Genomic DNA, 7,970 nt, shown 5'->3' on the forward strand with positions numbered 1-7,970 from the left:
GAATGAATTCTAAAATAAAAAGATAGCTGGATGGATAAAAAACAAGACCCAACTATATACTATCTACCAGAAACTCACTACAGCTTTAAACACTTTCAAACCCACATAGGTTTAAATTAAGGGGATGGAGGGGCACCTGGGTGGCTCAGTCGGTTAAGCATCCGACTTCAGCTTCAGGTCACCATCTCACGGTTTGTGGGTTCAAGCCCCGGGTTGGGCTCTGTGCTGACAGCTAGCTCAGAGCCTGGAGCCTGCTGTGGATTCTTTGTGTCTCTCTGTCTCTGACCCTCCCCTGCTCACGCGGTCTCTCTCTTTCTCACTCTCTCAATCTCTCTGAAATAAATAAAACATTTAAAAAAATTAAGTATTTTTTTTTTAAAATTTTTTTTTTTTTTTTAATGTTTTATTTATTTCTAGGAGAGAGANAATGGATGGAAAAAGATATTATAAGAAAATACAAACCAAAGAGAACAAAGGAAACTATACTTACATCAGACTAATAGACTAAGCCAAAAACAGTAACAAGAAACAAAGAAGATCATTATATAATGATAAAGAGGTCAATTAATCAAGAAGATATAATAACTGTAAATTTATATGCACCCAACAGTAAAGCACCAAAATATATTATGCAAATACTAACAGATCTGAAGAAAGAAATAGATAACAATGTAATACTAGTAGGGGACTTTAATACCCTACTTTCAGCAATGGATAGATCTTCCAGACAGAAAATCAATAAGGAGATATTGGACTTGAACTATACTTTAAACTAAATAAAACTAACAGATATAATATAGAACACTCCACACAACAGCAGCAGAATACACATTCTTCTTACGTGCACATGGTATATTTTCAAGGATAGATCACATGATAGGTCACAAAACAAGTCTTGATATATTTAAGAAGACTGAAATCATATCAAATTTTTTTGTTTTGTTCTGACCAAACTTTTTACTTAGTTTTCTATAGTTGCTTAACACACAGTTAAATGGTCTGTTTGGGGGATGGGAAAGGGGAGGTTCTTGTAGATTCCAAGGAAATACAAGAAAGGCAAAATATGGCCAGCATTATCTATTTGCTTTTTTGGACAAGTACCACTTCCCTTACATAAGTATCTGATTTTGAATTTTTCATACTGAAAACACTGATATTTTAGTTAAAAACACCCTGAAATCCTAAGAGTAGCATACCCCATCACCCTTTAATAGCTAGCTTATTTATATAGGCAGAAGGATTCACCTTTACATTTTAGATGGTTAGATATTTATGGAAGGTCTTAGAATTGCTTGCCTCATTTACTGGGAAAAAACAGAAATAGCATGTGGTCTTTTGGGACACTTTTACTTGGAAAATTACAACACTAGTACACAGGTCTAGTCTTAACACATTTAATATTTGCTTGTTGAAAGTAATGCCATAAAGTCAAGTAGGATTAAATAGGTTTTGCTTTTTTTCCTCTCACAAGAACATAAAAATTATGGTAGGGGAACTTAAAAGGAAATTTTAAAAAGGTAACATAATTTTTAGTTTTAGTAGTCCTTGGGTGGTTACAGCAGAAAAGGTTCCACTTTTTTGTTTTGTTGAATGGGGTTTTGGTCCAAAGTTTTGTTTCTTTTTACTATCTGCTCATTCTTCCCCCTCTATCATACTGGTTTCCTCCATAGTCACCACCACTAGGTGCTCTGCAGCTCAAAGTGCTATAGGAATCACGTGGAATGGGGTACCCCCTTTCCATAGAAGGGGAAAGCTCTCTTTCTTGTCTGCCAAGTGGATCACAGCCATTTGACTAGAGATCACTTCAGCTGCCTAACTGTCTTGACTTCTATCATATCCATTATGTGAGCTGCTGTAATCATAGCGACTGCTTCTACCATAAGATGGCAAGGGCCCTCATCTAGGTGGAGCATTATGTGAGTTACCATAACTCTCATATGAATCTCTGTAAGAAGCTCCACTTAGGTAATCTGAATAGTTAGGATCAGGACCATAGTTATCTCTATCACTATAGTCTGTTGATGGGTAGTCATCATATGAACTGGAATGACCATAATCACAGTAGGTAAAATCTCTTGGTGGTGATGCATAATCTCTTGTATCAAAAGTTTCAGTAATCTCTGGTTGAATAGCTGCCTTTAGTAGAATATCCATCATCCTTTGGGGACAAATAAACACCTTTACAAAAGGCCAGGGTTTTACTTCAAGGTAGGCCTCCATAACTGTCTCTTCCACATTGCACAGGAACTTTTTCTTCCCTCTACTGCACTGCTGCTGCGAATTGGTCTGAAAGGGGAAGATCTTTAGGAGTAGAACAGTGACTTTGTGGTGGTGGTGCTCTTTTCATTGGAAGTGATCCTCTTGAAGAAGTTAGGTTAAAATTCATGGAATAGCCACCATTGTCCATGTGCCTTCCATGTGAGGGAGGTCCCCTGGTTCCTCCACTTCCTACTCTTCTACCTCTAAAGCCTCCTGGAGGGCCTCTGCTTCTTGGAGGTGGAGGTGGTCCATATCTACCACTTTCAAATGACGGTTTAGTTGCTTCTTCTGCCTTGATGGCTTTTCCATATAAAGACTTTCCATTCATGTCTCTGGCTGTATCCTTAACATCTGCTGTGCTTTCAAACGTGACAAAAGCAAATCCTCTTGATTTGTTGGTTTTATCATCTTTCATCACTAGAGCTTCCACTATCTGTCCATATTTGTCAAACAATGATTCAAGGGATTTCTCATTTGTTTCTGTATTAAGGTCACCAGTGAGAAGTTTTCCTGGGCAATCTGATTCAACCATCCCCCCTCGTCCGCCTCCTGGTGAGAGTTGGAAGGATGATGATGGTTTCAGGCTCTTACAAGCTCTCAGGCAGGGACTTCGCAGCAGCTTAGCACTAGGTAGGGCTGCTGGGCTGCTGGTTCCAAGAACATTAGAGGGAAGCTGCTAGCACTACTACATAACAAGGGCAAACCTCATATCAAATTTTATTTCAATAAATTATTTGGTTACCTATTTGATTTTATGACATTGCTATCAATAAGCAAATGTTAAATGTGTTAAGACTTGGCTTGTGTACTAGTGTTGTAATTTTCCAAGTAAAAGATGAAAATTTTCCTATAACAGCATAGAAAAGTTCTAAGACAGGAGAAAACAACATGTAGGCTCTAAGTGCAATACTGAACTTCATAGTTTCAGTATAGCTTATCTGATCAACAGGATATATATGGATATGCAAAATTCCATTAACTTTGCTAACTCTTAATATTTGTATCAATATTTTAAAGGAGAAATAATATTAATTTTACTGTTTTTGAAATAAATATGGAAAGAAGTTAAACATGTACTCTTGACATACAATTAAGCATATTTTAATGACAATATTCCCTTAGAAAGTTAAATTTATTAGTCTACATATAAAGATAATTTGTTTAATGTAATACTATCATTTTTTCATATGTACTGTAACATACAGATGTAGATTATAGATGGAATGGCCAATATACTCCTCAAAAATTATTTATTTTTGTGCAGAAAAAAATTTGTTCAAACTTTAAATATAATACTGGAAATTAAAATGGTCTGTCATGTTATGCCAACATATGGCCATGTAAAGCTACCAGGCTTCTCCTATTTTATCAAGGTACCCAACAATTCTAGGTAACTATTTTATGAAAGTCAGTGAATAAATATTGTATATAAGTTCTGTGGCATTTTTCTTATGGGTGAGGTTATGGTTTTATAAATAATCATATAAGTTACATTCTTTTAGGGTATTCAGAGCATAGTTAGGGAGATTAATTGGTCTTCCATATGTTGTTCTGGAAGATATTTTTCTTTATTTATTTTTAAAATGTAATATATGGGGGCACCTGGGTGGCTCAATCTGGTAAGTGTTTGACTTGGTCTCAAGTCATGATCTCATGGTTCATTAGTTCAAGCCTTACATCAGGCTCTGTGCTGACAGCTTGGAGCCTGGAGGCTGCTGCAGATTCTGTATCTCCCTCTCTCTCTGCCCCTCTTCCACTCACATTCTGTCTCTCTCTCTCACTCAAAAATGAATAAACATTTAAAAATAAATAAAATTTAATATGTAACACATACGATAATAACCATCCTCCAAGATGGCCCCCAGCACTTCGCAATTTGGATAGGTATGTCCCTTTATAGTTTCCTCCCATATTGAATAGGTGTCTGATGATGTGTGACTTCCAAAGTGAGGTCATAAAAGGCAGTGCAGTTTCCACCTTGCTTTCTCTTGGATCACTTCTTCTGTGAGAAGCAATTTGACATACGGTAAAAATAACTAAAGCAGCCCATGGATAGGCAAAGTAGGGAAGAGCTGAGTCCTTCTTCCAAAAGCCAGCACTAGACATATGAGTGAGGTACCATAGAAACAGATTCTCTAGCTCCAGAATTCTTAAGATGTTGGCAGCCCTGGCTGACATGTGCCTGAACATCATGAGAGACCCTAAGCCAGATCCACCCTGCTAAGCTGTTCTTGAATTTCTGCCCAGCTAAGGTTTGAGGTAATGTGCACCATAGATAAATAGTACACCACAGAAAAGAATATATGTAACATATACGTTATTATAAAACATAATAATAAACACCTGTAACACTTCCCCCTCCCAAATTTGTAAAATAGGACATTATTAATGTTACGTCCATCTCCACTTTTTAACCTTTATTTTAGTATAGCACTTTTATTTATTTTTATTTTTTTTAAAGTTTTTAAATGTTTTATTTATTTCAGAGAGAGAGAGCGAGAGAGAGAGCGAGCGAGCATGAGCAGGGGAGGGTCAGAGAGAGAGGGAGACANCTCTCTCTCTCTCTCTCTCTCTCTCTCCACCTCTGTCTCTCTCTCTCAAAAATAAACATTTAAAAAAAATTTTAAAAATAAATATCTTAAAATAACCAATACGGCAAAGAGGCATATTTGGGGGTGATATATTTTGCTCTTCCTTAGTCCAATGTAAGGGTGTTTCCCAAAGAATGCTATCTCTCATACTTCTTGGAATGCAGCCAGGGTTCTAGCTCCTCAGCCCCCAGCCTTGCAGGACCCAGTAGTGGGTACATCTTTACCATTTGCTTGTCCAGCTCCATGGAAGTTCTAATAGGTTTGACAATTCCTTTCTTAGTTTCACTATCACAAAAGTCACCCTTTTGCAACTTAGCATAGGACCAAAAATAGTCTTTTGATATCTGAGAAGTTATGTTTGTATGTTTATACATTTATTTTTGACTTATGGGTGAGGTTAAAAATGAAGCTCTAAGCTCTCTTACTGCTGTGGTGTCTAGTTGAGAAAAGCCTCTTGTAATCGGAACCGTTTTCCTATCTCCAGAGGGTATTAATGAATTACATTATACAGACTCCAAAATTAATGGAGCTTTATTTAAATGAGTTTTAGAAATTTATAAATGCTTCTCTATATCTAGCATTTCTAAAGGTACAGAGAAAATAAAGAAGGTGATGTTTACACTCATATGTGGATCAGGAGAAACTTAACAGAAGACCACTGAGGAGGGAAAGGGGAAAAATAGTTATGGAGAGGGAGGGAGGCAAACCATAAGAGACTCTTAAATACTGAGAACAAACTAAGGGTTGAGGGGGTTGGGGAAGAGGGGAAAATGGGTGATGGGCATGGAGGAGGGCACTTGTTGGGATGAGCACTGGATGTTATAAGGAAACCAACTTGACAATAAACTACATTAAAAAAATAAATACATTAAAAAATAAAGAAGCTGAAACCTGAAATATGCTAGCCTTTTAAGAGACAAAATTTCATATAGAAACTGTGAGGATGTTTATGTAAGAAGCTAACCTCTCATATTCAAAGCGAATCTTTGTACAAATTAGACTGGTTTCAGAACAGTTTTATGACTTCTCAGACTTTTATAAGTATTAAATAAAATACAATCAGCATATTTTATTTCTTAAATTATATTTAAGTCTGTTTTTCATGAAGAAACTAATAATTCTGAAATTCATAAACCTTTTACATTGGCTTATTGATCATACAGCAAATTCATTTATATACACTGATTAGGATTGTGAAAAATTTTAAACTACTATATATTTGTAATTCTGACAAAGTTCTTATATTATGTACAAAGTAGTATAGACATCTGTACATAATTTTCTAAGATCTTACATGGACTCATGAGTTTGTTCATCTGTTAAATGTTTTGTGTGAGATATATTTTCTTTGTGATAAAAAAAGTTGGTTATAGAACATAGTTACTATGAGTAACTGAGACACTGTTAAATTAATAATAGCAAAAAAACACAGTTGTGTATGCAAGGTAATGGGATGTGTTTTATAAAAAAAGAAGGAAAGAAAGAAAGATTGAAGTTTGTAAAATAAGGTGTCTGTGTCAAAATGCGAATGATGATAATAAAAGACAAAACCTGGATATATACTGAAAGTTGTGGAATTTTTACACTAAGGAAATTTAGTGTTGGCTTGTATATATACAAATAATGGACTGAAAAGAAGAGTTGAAATATATTATTAACATTTTGACAAATATTGCTTAACGCTGATGAGCTTATTCACAGGATAATTCATAAAGAAGTAGCTGTGAATGTTTTAGTTGGTTTTCTTTTTGTTAAAATGACAACTGATCTTAAAGCTTTAACAAGAAGGAGTAAAAAGCTTACTCTTTGTACAATCTGCTCAGAGAGCAGAAATTCAGTATCTCACTCAATTTTTAGTGCCTTGTGTTGACTTTATCGAGTTCTAGAACAGTAGTCAGTAATTTTTTTTTTCTGTAAAGGACCATATGTTAAATATTTTAGGCTTTGAGGACTATAAGGACTCTAAGATCCATCACAACTACTCTGTCACTGTAGTGGAAAAACAACCATAGACTATATGTAGAACGGAGGAAAATTTGCCACTCCAAAATGTGTCTCTCTGGCATGTGGATTATTTTAGGCTGATTATTTTTAAGAAACAGGAGACTCAAGAGGTTTTTCTTTTTTGCCTTTCCACTAACTGACAAAAAGAATTTATAGAGGACTTGCTCCAGGAGACAGCTATCACCATAGATAATGACCGTATAAATGAATTAGGTGTGGTAGATACGGAGAAACATAGCTCGCATGTTTGATAAAATTCTTTTCTGTGTCTCACTGTTTCCGTACTGTCCATCAATCATTTGTTTACCAAATATTTACTCTTTTTTATTTTCCTTTGAATTCTCTTCCTTCCCTTTGAATCCCAGGCACCTACTCCATTCTCCTTAGCTCCATATAGTGCATTAAGTCTCAATTGCCTGATCGCGCCTAAGCTTCATATTCTTCTAGAGCTATCATATGTACAGAATTAAATTAGATTTCCTTTTGCTAATCTCTCATATGTCAACTTAATTCTTACACCAGTCAAAAGAACCTTGAAAGGTAAAGAAAAAATTTTCCTTGCCAATTGTGTAAATAATTAAGTGTGGGTGTGTTTAATATTTATGGGCACTGAATTTTCATTCTTCACAAAATGTTATCCCTATTTTAAATTTTTTCAAACATTTGAAAATATAAGAACTATTCTTAGGTTATGAACTGTATCCATGAACTCATGATTAGGCTTATGGGCCATGGTTTGGCTAAACTCTGTTACAGATTATTAAAAACTAAAACAACAAAGGGTCCTCATTTTTAAAGAACTAAAATTCTCACAACCATTGTTACCTTTTTCTAGTTTATTTTAAAACATTAATTTAACACATGGATTATATAGATAAGCAAATACTGTTTCTCAGGTGCCTATCATTCTATCTTAATCAAGTACGTAAATCATCTTTGATAATTGTTTTGATTTTGTCTTCCCAAGGTCAGACCTTTAATTAAAAAAATTAATATATATTTACATCTGAAAGTATCTTTGAAACTTCCTAGCAGGCCCTAGAAAATCATAAAGATTTTTTCTTTCTCCTTATTAGCAACAAAATACTATAAAAATTTAGGTATATTTGGTCTAAT

The 7,970-nt window shown here is 35.0% G+C and overlaps 1 long non-coding RNA gene and 1 pseudogene across 1 annotated transcript in view; one reads left to right on the forward strand and one right to left on the reverse strand.

Annotated features, from left to right (window-relative positions):
* Positions 1–1,624: 1,624 nt before the first annotated feature.
* LOC144238177 (RNA-binding motif protein, X chromosome-like) lies at positions 1,625–2,791 on the reverse strand (annotated as a pseudogene).
* A 1,453-nt stretch (positions 2,792–4,244) lies between these two features.
* Positions 4,245–7,970, forward strand: part of LOC144238180 (uncharacterized) — a 4,244-nt gene continuing 518 nt past the window's right edge. The window contains exon 1 of the long non-coding RNA XR_013337035.1: positions 4,245–4,518. This is a non-coding gene — a long non-coding RNA (uncharacterized LOC144238180). The remainder of the gene's footprint in view (positions 4,519–7,970) is intronic.

The sequence above is a fragment of the Crocuta crocuta genome, unplaced genomic scaffold (assembly GCF_008692635.1).
Source record: "Crocuta crocuta isolate KB4526 unplaced genomic scaffold, BGI_CrCroc_1.0 scaffold1727, whole genome shotgun sequence".
Classification (NCBI taxonomy): domain Eukaryota; kingdom Metazoa; phylum Chordata; class Mammalia; order Carnivora; family Hyaenidae; genus Crocuta; species Crocuta crocuta.